This window comes from Oncorhynchus masou, chromosome 29 (genome assembly GCF_036934945.1).
Source record: "Oncorhynchus masou masou isolate Uvic2021 chromosome 29, UVic_Omas_1.1, whole genome shotgun sequence".
NCBI lineage: Eukaryota > Metazoa > Chordata > Actinopteri > Salmoniformes > Salmonidae > Oncorhynchus > Oncorhynchus masou.
In genome coordinates, this window is record NC_088240.1 from 90,772,184 (window position 1) to 90,789,952 (window position 17,769).

The 17,769-nt window shown below is 48.9% G+C and overlaps 1 protein-coding gene across 1 annotated transcript in view; it reads left to right on the top strand.

Moving 5' to 3' along the window:
* Nucleotides 1-17,769, top strand: part of LOC135519836 (intermembrane lipid transfer protein VPS13B) — a 764,993-nt gene that overhangs the window by 518,036 nt on the left and 229,188 nt on the right.

Below are 17,769 nucleotides of genomic sequence, written 5' to 3' on the forward strand. Positions count from 1 at the left end.
ACCAGTACTGAGTCAATGATTACATGGCTATATACACTGGGTACCAGTACTGAGTCAATGATAACATGGTTATATACACTGGGTACCAGTACTGAGTCAATGATAACATGGTTATATACACTGGGTACCAGTACTGAGTCAATGATAACATGGTTATATACACTGGGTACCAGTACTGAGTCAATGATAACATGGCTCTATACACTGGGTACCAGTATTGAGTCAATGATAACATGGCTATATACACATGGTACCAGTACTGAGTCAATGATAACATGGCTCTATACACTGGGTACCAGTACTGAGTCAATGATAACATGGTTATATACACTGGGTACCAGTACTGAGTCAATGATAACATGGTTATATACACTGGGTACCAGTACTGAGTCAATGATAACATGGCTCTATACACATGGTACCAGTACTGAGTCAATGATAATCATCCTCAATCATCCTCTGTTGCCTCTGTTACATGGTGCTGTAATAGAGGTTGTTATGGTCCTGCTGGGAGAGGTTGCTACGGTACCCAGGGGTCACCTTGGGCCAGGACATGATACTTAGCAGCTCCTGTCTCTCCTCTGTGGGCCGAGCACTCCCTCCTCATCAATCTACAGCCCGGAGAGGAGAGAACAGGAGAGGAGTTAATACACTGACTGTACAAAACATTAGGAACACCATGGACTGGACACGGTGTTGAAAGCGTTCCACAGGGATGCTGGCCCATGTTGACTCCAATGCTTCCGACAGTTGTGTCCAGTTGGCTGGATGTCCTTCGGGTGGTGGATCATTTCTGATTCACACAGGAAACTGTTGAACATTAAAAACCCAGCAGTGTTGCAGCTCTTGACAAACTCAAACCGGTCTATGGTAGAGCCTACTACCATACCCGAGGCAGGTAGCCTAGTGGTTAGAGTGTTGGGCCAGTAACCAAAAGGTTGCTAGATTGAATCCCCGAGCTGACAAGGTAAAAATGTGTCGTTCTGCCCCTGAACATGGCAGTTAACCCACTGTTCCCCGGTAGGCTGTCATTGAAAATAAGGATTTGTTCTTAACTGACTTTCCTAGTTAAATAAAAATGTAAATAAATGTAATTAAATACCCTGTTCAAAGGCACTTTAACCTGTCTCCCCTTCATCTACACTGATTGAAGTGGATTTTAACAAGTAGTATCGTAGTTTTCACCTGGTCAGTCTATGTCATGGAAAGAGCTGGTGTTCCTAATGTTTTGTCAGTGTTCTGCTCTATTCTACATGCTGCAGAGCCCTCTAGTGTCGGGTTCTGGTACTGCATGCGTCGGTCTCCTGCTCCTCCCTGCAGTCACCAATGAACTGTCTAGTTTCTAACTCAGTGTCCTGTGCTCTCTCTCTGCTGTTAATAAAACTCTACCCAGTGGCCACACAACACCATAACGGCAGCTGTATCTTAAGGATTCTGCTTCCATTTGTACATTCTGGGAAACCCGAGTTTCTTTAAACAGGAAATGCTTTTTGTGCTGTTTGTATAATTACAACCTGAACCGTGTTGTTCAAAGAGACACAATAAAAAACATCTATTTGGGATGAGTCGTCTGTTTCCATGGTGCTGCTGGTGTCTCAGACAAAGCATTTAGTCCCGGTCTGTTTTGTCCTCAACAAAACTGTCATTAATGATCTGTAGCTTCCCTGTAGTCTCTGACCTACCAGAACATAATGATCTGTAGCTTCCCTGTAGTCTCTGACCTACCAGAACATAATGACCTGTAGCTTCCCTGTAGTCTCTGACCTACCAGAACATAATGATCTGTAGCTTCCCTGTAGTCTCTGACCTACCAGAACATAATGATATGTAGCTTCCCTGTAGTCTCTGACTTACCAGAACATAATGATCTGTAGCTTCCCTGTAGTCTCTGACTTACCAGAACATAATGATCTGTAGCTTCCCTGTCGTCTCTGACCTACCAGAACATAATGATCTGTAGCTTCCCTGTAGTCTCTGACCTACCAGAACATAATGACCTGTAGCTTCCCTGTAGTCTCTGACCTACCAGAACATAATGATCTGTAGCTTCCCTGTAGTCTCTGACCTACCAGAACATAATGACCTGTAGCTTCCCTGTAGTCTCTGACCTACCAGAACATAATGATCTGTAGCTTCCCTGTGGTCTCTGACCTACCAGAACATAATGATCTGTAGCTTCCCTGTCGTCTCTGACCTACCAGAACATAATGATCTGTAGCTTCCCTGTAGTCTCTGACCTACCAGAACATAATGATCTGTAGCTTCCCTGTATCTCTGACCTACCAGAACATAATGATTTGTAGCTTCCCTGTAGTCTCTGACCTACCAGAACATAATGATATGTAGCTTCCCTGTAGTCTCTGACCTACCAGAACATAATGATCTGTAGCTTCCCTGTAGTCTCTGACCTACCAGAACATAATGATATGTAGCTTCCCTGTAGTCTCTGACCTACCAGAACATAATGATCTGTAGCTTCCCTGTAGTCTCTGACCTACCAGAACATAATGATCTGTAGCTTCCCTGTAGTCTCTGACCTACCAGAACATAATGATCTGTAGCTTCCCTGTAGTCTCTGACCTACCAGAACATAATGATCTGTAGCTTCCCTGTAGTCTCTGACCTACCAGAACATAATGATATGTAGCTTCCCTGTAGTCTCTGACCTACCAGAACATAATGATCTGTAGCTTCCCTGTAGTCTCTGACCTACCAGAACATAATTTTAGAGTTAATTCTCTCTCTCTCTCTGTCTCTCTCTCCTCTCTCTCTCTCTCTGTCTCTCCTCTCTCCCTCCTTCTCTCTGTCTCTGTCTCTCTCTTTCTCTCTGTCTTTCTCTATCTCTCACTCACTCACTCACTCACACACACACACACACACACACACACACACACACACACACACACACACACACACACACACACACACACACACACTCCTCCACACATACTCACACAGAGAGAGAGAGAGGAGCTGTATTTTATTGTGTTATTGCCTAATGAATTATCCTAAAGGAAGGGAAGGCTGGTCTTGGCAGCAGCGAGGCTGTGAGTGGAGCGGGCCGGGCCCTGTGTGTTCTGCCCCACGGACCAGTTTTCAGCCAACGCCAGTCAGCCCCATCGGTGCCACACACGCTGTCTGGACGGGCCCGTCAGCCTGCCTGCCCGCGATGACCTCTCTGTCTATCTGTCAAGCTTGACTTGTGAGATCAGAGGACGGTACGATCTGCCTGTCTATCTTCCAGACGCAGTTCCCACGGAGACCAACTGACATCTCGTCTGTCAGGGTCACTGGGTCCACTTGATCTTGTCACCTACCGGTTAATCATTGAAGGTGGACTTGAGAACAGGGCTTGATGTGCGTCCTCATCCTCTCTCTCCTCTCTCCTCCTCTCTCTGTCTCTGTCTCTCTCTCTGTCTTTCTCTCTGTCTCTCCTCCTCTCTCTCTGTCGCTCTCCTCCTCTCTGTCTCTCTGTCGCTCTCTCTCTCTGTCTCTCTCCTCTCTCTCTCTCTGTCTCTCTCCTCCTCTGTCTCTCTCCTCCTCTCTCTGTCTCTCTGTCTCTCTCCTCTCTCTCTCTCTCTCTCTCTCTGTCTCTCTCCTCCTCTCTCTGTCTCTCTCTCTCTCTCTCTCTCTCTCTGTCTCTCCTCCTCTCTCTGTCTCTGTCTCTCTCCTCCTCTCTCTGTCTCTCTGTCTGTTTAACACATGTATTGTAGTTTTACTGCTGCTTTAATATATCCTCTATCTCTGTTTTAAAGCAGAATCAGACCCCCCCCAGCCCCCCTATAAATGACTTATCCTAGTGACTGGCTTATCCTAGTGATTAACTTTTCCTGGCGACTAGATTCTTCTAGTGACTAGCTTCTCCTAGTTACTAGCTTCTCCTAGTGACTAGCTTCTCCTAGTGACTGGATTCTTCTAGTGACTAGCTTCTCCTAGTGACTAGCTTCTCCTAGTGACTAGCTTCTCCTAGTGACTAGCTTCTCCTAGTGACTGGATTCTTCTAGTGACTAGCTTCTCCTGGTGACTAGCTTCTCCTGGCTACTGGCTTCTCCTAGTGACTAGCTTCTCCTGGTGACTAGCTTCTCCTGGTGACTAGCTTCTCCTAGTGACTAGCTTCTCCTGGTGACTAGCTTCTCCTGGTGACGAGCTTCTCCTGGTGACTAGCTTATCATGGTTACTGGATTCTCTAAGTGACTAGCTACTCCTGGTGACTAGCTTCTCCTAGTGACTGGATTCTTCTAGTGACTAGCTTCTCCTGGTGACTAGCTTCTCCTGGTTACTGGCTTCTCCTAGTGACTAGCTTCTCCTGGTGACTAGCTTCTCCTGGTGACTGGATTCTTCTAGTGACTAGCTTCTCCGGGTGACTAGCTTCTCCTAGTGACTAGCTTATCCTGGTGACTAGCTTATCCTAGTGACTAGCTTCTCCTGGTGACTAGCTTCCCTATTGAATGTCTTTTCCTGGTGACTAGCTTCTCCTCGTGATCTGTTGTGACTGTCATCATTGTTGTTCCCCTCAGCCTCTCATCTACTCTACACATGGTCCCCACATTTACACTGCAACTTTGGTTCACTTGGTTTCTCTCCTCTCCTCTCTTCTTCCCTTCTCTTCTCCTCTCTTCTCCTCTCCCATCCCCTCCTCTCCTCTCCCATCCTCTCCCATCCCCTCCTCTCCCATCCCCTCCTTTCCCATCCTCTCATCCCTCTCCCCTCCTCTCCTCTCCTCCTCTCCCATCCCCTCCTCTCTTCTCCTCTCCTCCTCTCCCCTCCTCTCCTCTCCCATCCCCTCCTCCCCTCATATCCCCTCCTCTCCTCCTCTCCTCTCCCATCCCTCTCCCCCTCTCCTCTCACATCCCCTCCTCTCTCCTCCTCTCCTCTCACATCCCCTCCTCTCCTCTCCCCCTCTCCCCTCCTCTCCTCTACTCTCCCATCCCCTCCTCTCTTCTCCTCTCCTCTCCTCTCCCATCCCCTCCTCTCTTCTCCTCTCCTCTCCCCTCCTCTCTTCTCCTCTCCTCTCCCCTCCCCTCCTCTCCTCCTCTCCCCTCCTCTCCTCCTCTCCCCTCCTCTCCCCTCCTCTCCTCTCCTCTCCTCTCCCCTCCTCTCATCTCCTCTCCCCTCCTCTCCTCTCATCTCCCCTCCTCTCATCTCCTCTCTTCTCCTCTCCCATCCTCTCCCCTCCTCCCCTCTCTTCTCCTCTCCTCTCCCCTCCTCTCCTCTCCTCTCCCATCCTCTCCTCTCCCATCCTCTCCTCTCCCCTCCTCTCCTCTCCTCTCCCATCCTCTCCTCTCCTCTTATTAAAGGCTTTATAGTAGAAACACTCTGTTGACACCGCTGTCTCACAAGGACAAACATTCAGCGGCGCTTTTATAATCACACAGAGCTGCTGCAAGGGCGCGACGGCACCCCGGAGAAACACACAGACTGTGTCCTCCGCTGACAGACCGGCAGCCTGTGACCATGTGCCTGTGTGTACAGCACCGTGCAGTGAGAGAAGTGGAAAATATCCGCTGGTGCTGGGGAAATCCCTCCTCCTCCTCCTCCACCTCCTCCTCCTACTCCTTCTCCTCCTCCACCTCCTACTCCTTCTCCTCCTCCTCCTCCTCCACCTCCTCCTCCACCTCCTCCTTCTCCTCCTCCTCCTCCTCCTCCTCCACCTCCTCCTCCTCCTCCTCCACCTCCTCCTCCTCCTCCACCTCCTTCTCCTCCTCCTCCACCTCCTTCTCCTCCTCCTCCTCCTCCTCCTCCTCCTCCTCCTCCTCTTCCTCCTCCTCCTCCACCTCCACCTCCTCCTCCACCTCCTACTCCTTCTCCTCCTCCACCTCCTCCACCTCCTCCTCCTCCTCATCCCTCCATCATGGTAACTACATGGCTGTGGAACAAGGCGTTAGACTTGGTCTCTGCCCCTGCAGTCAACACAGGTCACAGGAACCTCTGAATCACTGTCCCAAGTAAACACAACACGGAGAGCCTCCTTCTCACCCATCCCCTGCTTCTCTCTCTCTCTCTCTCTCACCCATCCCCTGCTTCTCTCTCTGTTTCTCTCTCTCTCCCTCTCACCCATCCCCTGCTTCTCTCTCTGTCTCTCTCTCTCTCTCTCTCCCTCTCACCCATCCCCTGCTTCTCTCACTCTCTCTCTCTCTCTCTCCCTCTCACCCATCCCCTGCTTCTCTCTCTGTCTCTCTCTCTCTCTCACCCATCCCTGCTTCTCTCTCTGTCTCTCTCTCTCTCTCCCTCTCACCCATCCCCTGCTTCTCTCTCTGTCTCTCTCTCCCTCTCACCCATCCCCTGCTTCTCTCTCTGTCTCTCTCTCCCTCTCTCACCCATCCCCTGCTTCTCTCTCTCTCTCTCTCTCTCTCTCTCTCTCTCACCCATCCCCTGCTTCTCTCTCTCTCTGTCTCTCTCTCCCTCTCACCCATCCCCTGCTTCTCTCTCTCTCCCTCTCACCCATCCCCTGCTTCTCTCTCTGTCTCTCTCTCCCTCTCACCCATCCCCTGCTTCTCTCTCTGTCTCTCTCTCCCTCTCTCACCCATCCCCTGCTTCTCTCTCTCTCTCTCTCTCTCTCTCTCTCTCTCTCTCTCTCACCCATCCCCTGCTCTTCTCTCTCTGTCTCTCTCTCTCTCTCCCTCTCACCCATCCCCTGCTTCTCTCTCTGTCTCTCTCTCCCTCTCACCCATCCCCTGCTTCTCTCTCTGTCTCTCTCTCCCTCTCTCACCCATCCCCTGCTTCTCTCTCTCTCTCTCTCTCTCTCTCTCTCACCCATCCCCTGCTTCTCTCTCTCTCTGTCTCTCTCTCCCTCTCACCCATCCCCTGCTTCTCTCTCTCTCCCTCTCACCCATCCCCTGCTTCTCTCTCTGTCTCTCTCTCCCTCTCACCCATCCCCTGCTTCTCTCTCTGTCTCTCTCTCCCTCTCTCACCCATCCCCTGCTTCTCTCTCTCTCTCTCTCTCTCTCTCTCTCTCTCTCACCCATCCCCTGCTCTTCTCTCTCTGTCTCTCTCCCTCTCACCCATCCCCTGCTTCTCTCTCTGTCTCCCACTCTCTCTCTCTCTCTCTCTCTCTCTCTCTCCGTTTCTCTATGTTGTCTGGCACCTCTGCTTGTGGAAAGCTCTGTGTCTTCCAGGCCTGGCTCTCTGTTAGGGGGTTCCTTCCCTGGAGCAGATCACACATGACAGGCAGGAAATTATGATGTGACCTCCTAGTAGTCTGATGTGACCAGTCTGATGTGACCTCCTAGCAGTCTGATGTGACCTCCTAGCAGTCTGATGTGACCTCCTACCAGTCTGATGTGACCTCCTACCAGTCTGATGTGACCTCCTAGCAGTCTGATGTGACCTCCTAGTAGTCTGATGTGACCTCCTACCAGTCTGATGTGACCTCCTAGTAGTCTGATGTGACCTCCTAGCAGTCTGATGTGACCTCCTAGCAGTCTGATGTGACCTCCTAGCAGTCTGATGTGACCTCCTAGTAGTCTGATGTGACCTCCTACCAGTCTGATGTGACCTCCTACCAGTCTGATATGACCTCCTACCAGTCTGATGTGACCTCCTAGTAGTCTGATGTGACCTCCTACCAGTCTGATGTGACCTCCTAGCAGTCTGATGTGACCTCCTAGTAGTCTGATGTGACCTCCTACCAGTCTGATGTGACCTCCTAGTAGTCTGATGTGACCTCCTAGTAGTCTGATGTGACCTCCTAGTAGTCTGATGTGACCTCCTAGTAGTCTGATGTGACCTCCTACCAGTCTGATGTGACCAGTCTGATGTGACCTCCTAGTAGTCTGATGTGACCTCCTAGCAGTCTGATGTGACCTCCTACCAGTCTGATATGACCTCCTACCAGTCTGATGTGACCTCCTAGTAGTCTGATATGACCTCCTAGTAGTCTGATGTGACCTCCTACCAGTCTGATGTGACCTCCTAGTAGTCTGATGTGACCTCCTACCAGTCTGATGTGACCTCCTAGTAGTCTGATGTGACCTCCTACCAGTCTGATGTGACCTCCTAGTAGTCTGATGTGACCTCCTACCAGTCTGATGTGACCTCCTAGCAGTCTGATGTGACCTCCTAGTAGTCTGATGTGACCTCCTACCAGTCTGATGTGACCTCCTAGTAGTCTGATGTGACCTCCTACCAGTCTGATGTGACCTCCTAGTAGTCTGATGTGACCTCCTACCAGTCTGATATGACCTCCTACCAGTCTGATGTGACCTCCTAGTAGTCTGATGTGACCTCCTAGCAGTCTGATGTGACCTCCTATCAGTCTGATGTGACCTCCTACCAGTCTGATGTGACCTCCTAGCAGTCTGAGGTGACCTCCTAGCAGTCTGATGTGACCTCCTAGCAGTCTGATGTGACCTCCTAGTAGTCTGATGTGACCTCCTAGCAGTCTGATGTGACCTCCTAGCAGTCTGATGTGACCTCCTAGCAGTCTGATGTGACCTCCTAGCAGTCTGATGTGACCTCCTAGCAGTCTGATATGACCTCCTAGTAGTCTGATGTGACCTCCTAGCAGTCTGATGTGACCTCCTAGCAGTCTGAGGTGACCTCCTAGCAGTCTGAGGTGACCTCCTAGCAGTCTGATGTGACCTCCTACCAGTCTGATGTGACCTCCTAGTAGTCTGATGTGACCTCCTAGTAGTCTGATGTGACCTCCTACCAGTCTGATGTGACCTCCTAGTAGTCTGATGTGACCTCCTACCAGTCTGATGTGACCTCCTAGTAGTCTGATGTGACCTCCTAGCAGTCTGATGTGACCTCCTACCAGTCTGAGGTGACCTCCTAGCAGTCTGAGGTGACCTCCTAGTAGTCTGATGTGACCTCCTAGTAGTCTGATGTGACCTCCTACCAGTCTGATGTGACCTCCTAGCAGTCTGATGTGACCTCCTACCAGTCTGATGTGACCTCCTACCAGTCTGATGTGACCTCCTACCAGTCTGATGTGACCTCCTAGTAGTCTGATGTGACCTCCTAGTAGTCTGATGTGACCTCCTACCAGTCTGATGTGACCTCCTACCAGTCTGATGTGACCTCCTAGCAGTCTGATGTGACCTCCTACCAGTCTGATGTGACCTCCTAGCAGTCTGATGTGACCTCCTATCAGTCTGATGTGACCTCCTATCAGTCTGATGTGACCTCCTAGCAGTCTGATGTGACCTCTTAGCAGTCTGATGTGACCTCCTAGTGGTCTGATGTGACCTCTTAGCAGTCTGATGTGACCTCCTAGTAGTCTGATGTGACCTCTTAGCAGTCTGATGTGACCTCCTAGTGGTCTGATGTGACCTCTTAGCAGTCTGATGTGACCTCCTAGTGGTCTGATGTGACCTCTTACCAGTCTGATGTGACCTCCTAGTAGTCTGATGTGACCTCCTAGTGGTCTGATGTGACCTCCTAGTAGTCTGATGTGACCTCCTAGTAGTCTGATGTGACCTCCTAGTGGTCTGATGTGACCTCCTAGTAGTCTGATATGACCTCCTAGCAGTCTGATGTGACCAGTCTGATGTAACCTCCTAGTAGTCTGATGTGACCTCCTAGTAGTCTGATGTGACCTCCTACCAGTCTGATATGACCTCCTAGCAGTCTGATGTGACCTCCTACCAGTCTGAGGTGACCTCCTAGCAGTCTGATGTGACCTCCTACCAGTCTGATGTGACCTCCTACCGGTCTGATGTGACCTCCTACCGGTCTGATGTGACCTCCTAGCGGTCTGATGTGACCTCCTAGCGGTCTGATGTGACCTCCTAGCAGTCTGATGTGACCTCCTAGCAGTCTGATGTGACCTCCTAGCAGTCTGATGTGACCTCCTAGCAGTCTGATGTGACCTCCTAGCAGTCTGATGTGACCTCCTAGCAGTCTGATGTGACCTCCTAGCAGTCTGATGTGACCTCCTAGCAGTCTGATGTGACCTCCTACCAGTCTGATGTGACCTCCTAGCAGTCTGATATGACCTCCTACCAGTCTGATGTGACCTCCTACCAGTCTGATGTGACCTCCTACCAGTCTGATGTGACCTCCTAGCAGTCTGATATGACCTCCTACCAGTCTGATGTGACCTCCTACCAGTCTGATGTGACCTCTTAGCAGTCTGATGTGACCTCCTAGTAGTCTGATGTGACCTCCTAGCAGTCTGATGTGACCAGTCTGATGTGACCTCCTAGCAGTCTGATGTGACCAGTCTGATGTGACCTCCTAGCAGTCTGATGTGACCTCCTAGCAGTCTGATGTGACCTCCTAGCAGTCTGATGTGACCTCCTAGCAGTCTGATGTGACCTCCTACCAGTCTGATGTGACCTCCTAGCAGTCTGATGTGACCTCCTAGCAGTCTGATGTGACCTCTTAGCAGTCTGATGTGACCTCCTACCAGTCTGATGTGACCTCCTAGCAGTCTGATGTGACCTCCTACCAGTCTGATGTGACCTCCTAGCAGTCTGATATGACCTCCTACCAGTCTGATGTGACCTCCTACCAGTCTGATGTGACCTCCTAGCAGTCTGATGTGACCTCCTAGCAGTCTGATATGACCTCCTAGCAGTCTGATGTGACCTCCTAGTAGTCTGAGGTGACCTCCTAGCAGTCTGATGTGACCTCTTAGCAGTCTGATGTGACCTCCTAGCAGTCTGATGTGACCTCCTAGTAGTCTGATGTGACCTCCTACCAGTCTGATGTGACCTCCTAGTAGTCTGATGTGACCTCCTACCAGTCTGATGTGACCTCCTAGCAGTCTGATGTGACCTCTTAGCAGTCTGATGTGACCTCCTAGCAGTCTGATGTGACCTCCTACCAGTCTGATGTGACCTCCTAGCAGTCTGATGTGACCTCCTACCAGTCTGATGTGACCTCCTACCAGTTTGATGTGACCTCCTACCAGTCTGATGTGACCTCCTACCAGTCTGATGTGACCTCCTAGCAGTCTGATGTGACCTCCTGGCAGTCTGATGTGACCTCCTACCAGTCTGATGTGACCTCCTAGTGGTCTGATATGACCTCCTAGCAGTCTGATGTGACCTCCTAGCAGTCTGATGTGACCTCCTACCAATCTGATGTGACCTCCTACCAGTCTGATGTGACCTCCTAGCAGTCTGATGTGACCTCCTAGCAGTCTGATGTGACCTCCTACCAGTCTGATGTGACCTCCTTGTAGTCTGATGTGACCTCCTAGTAGTCTGATGTGACCTCCTAGCAGTCTGATGTGACCTCCTACCAGTCTGATGTGACCTCCTACCAGTCTGATGTGACCTCCTAGCAGTCTGATGTGACCTCCTAGTAGTCTGATGTGACCTCCTACCAGTCTGATGTGACCTCCTAGCAGTCTGATGTGACCTCCTACCAGTCTGATGTGACCTACCAGTCTGATGTGACCTCCTAGCAGTCTGATGTGACCTCCTAGCAGTCTGATGTGACCTCCTAGTAGTCTGATGTGACCTCCTAGCAGTCTGATGTGACCAGTCTGATGTGACCTCCTACCAGTCTGATGTGACCTCCTACCAGTCTGATGTGACCTCCTAGCAGTCTGATGTGACCTCCTAGCAGTCTGATGTGACCTCCTACCAGTCTGATGTGACCTCCTACCAGTCTGATGTGACCTCCTACCAGTCTGATGTGACCTCCTACCAGTCTGATGTGACCTCCTACCAGTCTGATGTGACCTCCTACCAGTCTGATGTGACCTCCTACCAGTCTGATGTGACCTCCTACCAGTCTGATGTGACCTCCTAGCAGTCTGATGTGACCTCCTACCAGTCTGATGTGACCTCCTAGCAGTCTGATGTGACCTCCTAGTAGTCTGATGTGACCTCCTAGCAGTCTGATGTGACCAGTCTGATGTGACCTCCTAGCAGTCTGATGTGACCTCCTAGCAGTCTGATGTGACCTCCTAGTAGTCTGATGTGACCTCCTAGTAGTCTGATGTGACCTCCTAGTAGTCTGATGTGACCTCCTAGTAGTCTGATGTGACCTCCTAGTAGTCTGATGTGACCTCCTAGTAGTCTGATGTGACCTCCTAGCAGTCTGATGTGACCTCCTACCAGTCTGATGTGACCTCCTAGCAGTCTGATGTGACCTCCTACCAGTCTGATGTGACCTCCTAGCAGTCTGATGTGACCTCCTACCAGTCTGATGTGACCTCCTACCAGTCTGATGTGACCTCCTACCAGTCTGATGTGACCTCCTACCAGTCTGATGTGACCTCCTAGCAGTCTGATGTGACCTCCTAGTAGTCTGATGTGACCTCCTAGTAGTCTGATGTGACCTCCTACCAGTCTGATGTGACCTCCTAGCAGTCTGATGTGACCTCCTAGCAGTCTGATGTGACCTCCTAGCAGTCTGATGTGACCTCCTACCAGTCTGATGTGACCTCCTAGTAGTCTGATGTGACCTCCTACCAGTCTGATGTGACCTCCTAGTAGCCTGATGTGACCAGTCTGATGTGACCTCCTAGTAGTCTGATGTGACCTCCTAGCGGTCTGATGTGACCTCCTAGTAGTCTGATGTGACCTCCTAGCAGTCTGATGTGACCTCCTACCAGTCTGATATGACCTCCTAGCAGTCTGATGTGACCTCTTAGTAGTCTGATGTGACCTCCTAGCAGTCTGATGTGACCTCCTAGTAGTCTGATGTGACCTCCTAGCAGTCTGATGTGACCTCCTACCAGTCTGATGTGACCTCCTAGCAGTCTGATGTGACCTCTTAGTAGTCTGATGTGACCTCCTAGTAGTCTGATGTGACCTCCTAGTAGTCTGATGTGACCTCCTAGTAGTCTGATGTGACCTCCTAGCAGTCTGATGTGACCTCCTAGTAGTCTGATGTGACCTCCTAGCAGTCTGATGTGACCTCCTACCAGTCTGATATGACCTCCTAGCAGTCTGATGTGACCTCTTAGTAGTCTGATGTGACCTCCTAGTAGTCTGATGTGACCTCCTAGTAGTCTGATGTGACCTCCTAGTAGTCTGATGTGACCTCCTAGCAGTCTGATGTGACCTCCTAGTAGTCTGATGTGACCTCCTAGTAGTCTGATGTGACCTCCTACCAGTCTGATGTGACCTCCTAGCAGTCTGATGTGACCTCCTAGTAGTCTGATGTGACCTCCCTATAGAGGTTAGTACCTGATCATGTTTCTACGTGGTTTAACACTGGATTCATGGCACCAAATGTACAGTGTATCGAACTACCTTATTCACACTGTCTTTATGTCTAGTTATACAGGGAAGCGTGTGTGTGTGTGTGTGTGTGTGTGTGTGTGTGTGTGTGTGTGTGTGTGTGTATATAAAGTACAGAACATGTCTGTACACTGGTGGTGTTGTTGAACAGCTTGATAACGTCATCTAATACCCCTGGATGTTGGTTTAATCTACTGTTGTGTCCATCGACAGGAAGAGGATCACCTCTCCTGGGGTGAGAGTTGTATGTCTTCTACTCCTGGGATAGCTGGGTCAGCGTTTCACTTCCTGTCATCTTAATGTCTGTCGACATTCTAGTTCGGTTCAGTGAGGTGTTGTGGGGCTGATCTGAGGTCAGGGCTTCTGTCGTATGGCTGATCTGAGGTCAGGTCTTCTGTCGTGGGGCTGATTTGAGGTCAGGTCTTCTGTCGTGGGGCTGATCTGAGGTCAGGTCTTCTGTCGTGGGGCTGATTTGAGGTCAGGTCTTCTGTCGTGGGGCTGATTTGAGGTCAGGTCTTCTGTCATGGGGCTGATCTGAGGTCAGGTCTTCTGTCGTGGGGCTGATTTGAGGTCAGGTCTTCTGTCGTTGGGCTGATCTGAGGTCAGGTCTTCTGTCATGTGGCTGATTTGAGGTCAGGTCTTCTGTCGTGGGGCTGATTTGAGGTCAGGTCTTCTGTCGTGGGGCTGATTTGAGGTCAGTGATTATTTATTTTACCTTCTAGTGCTTCTATTCAGACAGGTGTCAGAGAGGATGTAGCTGGAGGTCTGCTTGGCCTCTAGCTGGTTGGAGATCTGCTTGGCCTCTAGCTGGTTGGAGGTCTGCTTGGCCTCTAGCTGGTTGGAGGTCTGCTTGGCCTATATATGGTTGGAGGTCTGCTTGGCCTCAAGCTGGTTGGAGGTCTGCTTGGCCTATATATGGTTGGAGGTCTGCTTGGCCTCTAGCTGGTTGGAGGTCTGCTTGGCCTCTAGCTGGTTGGAGATCTGCTTGGCCTCTAGCTGGTTGGAGGTCTGCTTGGCCTATATATGGTTGGAGGTCTGCTTGGCCTCTAGCTGGTTGGAGGTCTGCTTGGCCTCTAGCTGGTTGGAGATCTGCTTGGCCTCTAGCTGGTTGGAGGTCTGCTTGGCCTCTAGCTGGTTGGAGATCTGCTTGGCCTCTAGCTGGTTGGAGGTCTGCTTGGCCTATATATGGTTGGAGGTCTGCTTGGCCTCTAGCTGGTTGGAGGTCTGCTTGGTCTCTAGCTGGTTGGAGGTCTGCTTGGCCTCTAGCTGGATGGAGGTCTGCTTGGCCTCTAGCTGGTTGGAGGTCTGCTTGGCCTCTAGCTGGTTGGAGGTCTGCTTGGCCTCTAGCTGGTTGGAGGTCTGCTTGGCCTCTAGCTGGATGGAGGTCTGCTTGGCCTCTAGCTGGTTGGAGGTCTGCTTGGCCTCTAGCTGGTTGGACTCTGGTCTGTTTGCTTTCAGACACAGATGTGTTGTAAGTGTTGTCTGTAAACGTGGGAGCTGAGAGCTACATGGGGGGGGGTAAGGACCGAGGACGACCAGGGGTTCACGAACCCGTTACCGCTGCCTGGCTAATAACCCCTCTCTGAGAGAGACCCTGGGGCTTCCCGTTTCAGGTGGACTACAGTTGTCTCTAACGCCCTGTCGTTGCAGAGGGCAATAACACGTTTCCCTGTGCAGCCAGATCCTTCTCCACGTGTCTGGCTGACATCTGTTCAGTAAAGCCTCATTGTCTCAACTCGTCTCAAACCTTCTTCTTGTGTCCTGTTGTTATGAAACTCAATCTGTTCTGGAGCAGGCAACACTGACCCCCTCGAATGGCCAACCAACCGTTTAAACTGACGGGCCAGTCAAAACAACCACCCCCTCCCCTCCTCCTCTCTACCCCCTGTGCCAAACGGTACACCCTTACACCTCACTCTTCACCCACTCCCAGAAACCCCTCCTTCTCAAAGCACGGCCCCGGCACATTCCTCAGTTCACCTCTGAAACACAATCTATTTGAGATCAGTAGCAGATCAGTGAATTTGCTCTCTCGTATCGGGTTTGTACAAAAAAAAATAAAAAATTGGCGTGAAACTCCGAGATAAAATCAGTAGAGCTGGAATTATATTATAGCAGAAACAAATGCTGTCTTTGAGGAGAGGTTAGTAGACCGTCTGGGTGACCTGGGAATCAGGTTACCAGTCAGTGGAGACTGGGTGAGAGGAGGAGGGTTAGAGGGGAGGAGGGGAGAAAGAGGAGAAGACGGTGGTGCCCTCTCCCTCTGTTTGCAGGGGACATGGGGTCACCGCCCGCCCCCCCCCCAGGAGAGCAGTAGAGAGGAGGGGAACACCAGACCAATCAAGACAGAACAGGTTGATCACACTATAATACACCTGTATAATAACCACTATAATAACCTGTATAATAACCACTATAATAGCCTGTATAATACACCACTATAATAGCCTGTATAATACACCACTATAATACACCACTATAATACACCACTATAATAGCCTGTATAATACACCACTATAATACACCACTATAATAACCACTATAATACCCGTATAAATACCACTATAATAACTGTATAATAACCACTATAATACACCACTATAATAACCTGTATAATAACCACTATAATAGCCTGTATAATACACCACTATAATACACCACTATAATAACCACTATAATACCCGTATAAATACCACTATAATACACCACTATAATACCTGTATAATAACCACTATAATACACCACTATAATACACCACTATAATACACCACTATAATACACCACTATATTACACCACTATAATACACCACTATAATAACCACTATAATACCCGTATAAATACCACTATAATACCTGTATAATAACCACTATAATACACCACTATAATACACCACTATAATACACCACTATAATAACCATTATAATACCTGTATAATACACCACTATAATACATGTATAATACACCACTATAATACACCACTATAATAACCACTATAATACACCACTATAATACACTACTATAATACACCACTCTTATAACCACTGTAAAACACCAATATAATACACCTGTATAATACACTACTCTAATACACCACTCTAATAACCACTGTAAAACACCAATATAATACACCTGTATAATACACCACTATAATACACCACTATAATTAACCATTATAACAGCTGTATAATACACATTTACATTTACATTTAAGTCATTTAGCAGACGCTCTTATCCAGAGCGACTTACAAATTGGTGAATTCACCTTCTGACATCCAGTGGAACAGCCACTTTACAATAGTGCATCTAAATCATTAGGGGGGGGGGGGGTGGGTGGTGAGAAGGATTACTTATCCTATCCTAGGTATTCATTTACATTTACATTTAAGTCATTTAGCAGACGCTCTTATCCAGAGCGACTTACAAATTGGTGAATTCACCTTCTGACATCCAGTGGAACAGCCACTTTACAATAGTGCATCTAAGTCATAAAGGGGGGGGGTGAGAAGGAATACTTATCCTATCCTAGGTATTCCTTGAAGAGGTGGGGTTTCAGGTGTCTCCGGAAGGTGGTGATTGACTCCGCTGTCCTGGCGTCGTGAGGGAGTTTGTTCCACCATTGGGGGGCCAGAGCAGCGAACAGTTTTGACTGGGCTGAGCGGGAACTGTACTTCCTCAATGGTAGGGAGGCGAGCAGGCCAGAGGAGGATGAACGCAGTGCCCTTGCTTGGGTGTAGGGCCTGATCAGAGCCTGGAGGTACTGCGGTGCCGTTCCCCTCACAGCTCCGTAGGCAAGCACCATGGTCTTGTAGCGTATTCCTTGAAGAGGTGGGGTTTCAGGTGTCTCCACTATAATACAACGCAATAATACACCACCACAATACCTATATAATACACCACTCTAATAACCACTCTAATACACCACTATAATAACCACTATAATACACCACTGTAATAAACCACTATGATACACCACTATAATACCTGTATAATACACCTGTATAATACACCACTATAATACACCACTATAATACACCACTATAATACACCACTATAATACACCACTATAATACACTACTATAATACACCACTATAATACACCACTATAATACACCACTATAATACACCATTATAATACACCACTATAATACACCATTATAATACACCACTATAATACACCATTATAATACACCACTATAATACACCACTATGATACACCACTATAATACACCACTATAATACACCATTATAATACACCACTATAATACACCACTATAATACATGTATAATACACTAATATAATACACCACTATAATACACCACTATAATACACCACTATAATACATGTATAATACACCACTATAATACACTAATATAATACACCATTATAATACACCACTATAATACCTGCATAGTACACCACTATAATACACCATTATAATACACCATTATAATACACCACTATAACAGATGTATAATACACCATTATAATACACCACTATAATACACCACTATAATACACCAGTTGTTTCTCCATCCAGGGAAGAGGAGAACATACAGTTGATGCTATAGCCTCTCTCAGCAATTAAACATGATCTCAGGCTACTTCTCTCTCTCCCCCTCCCT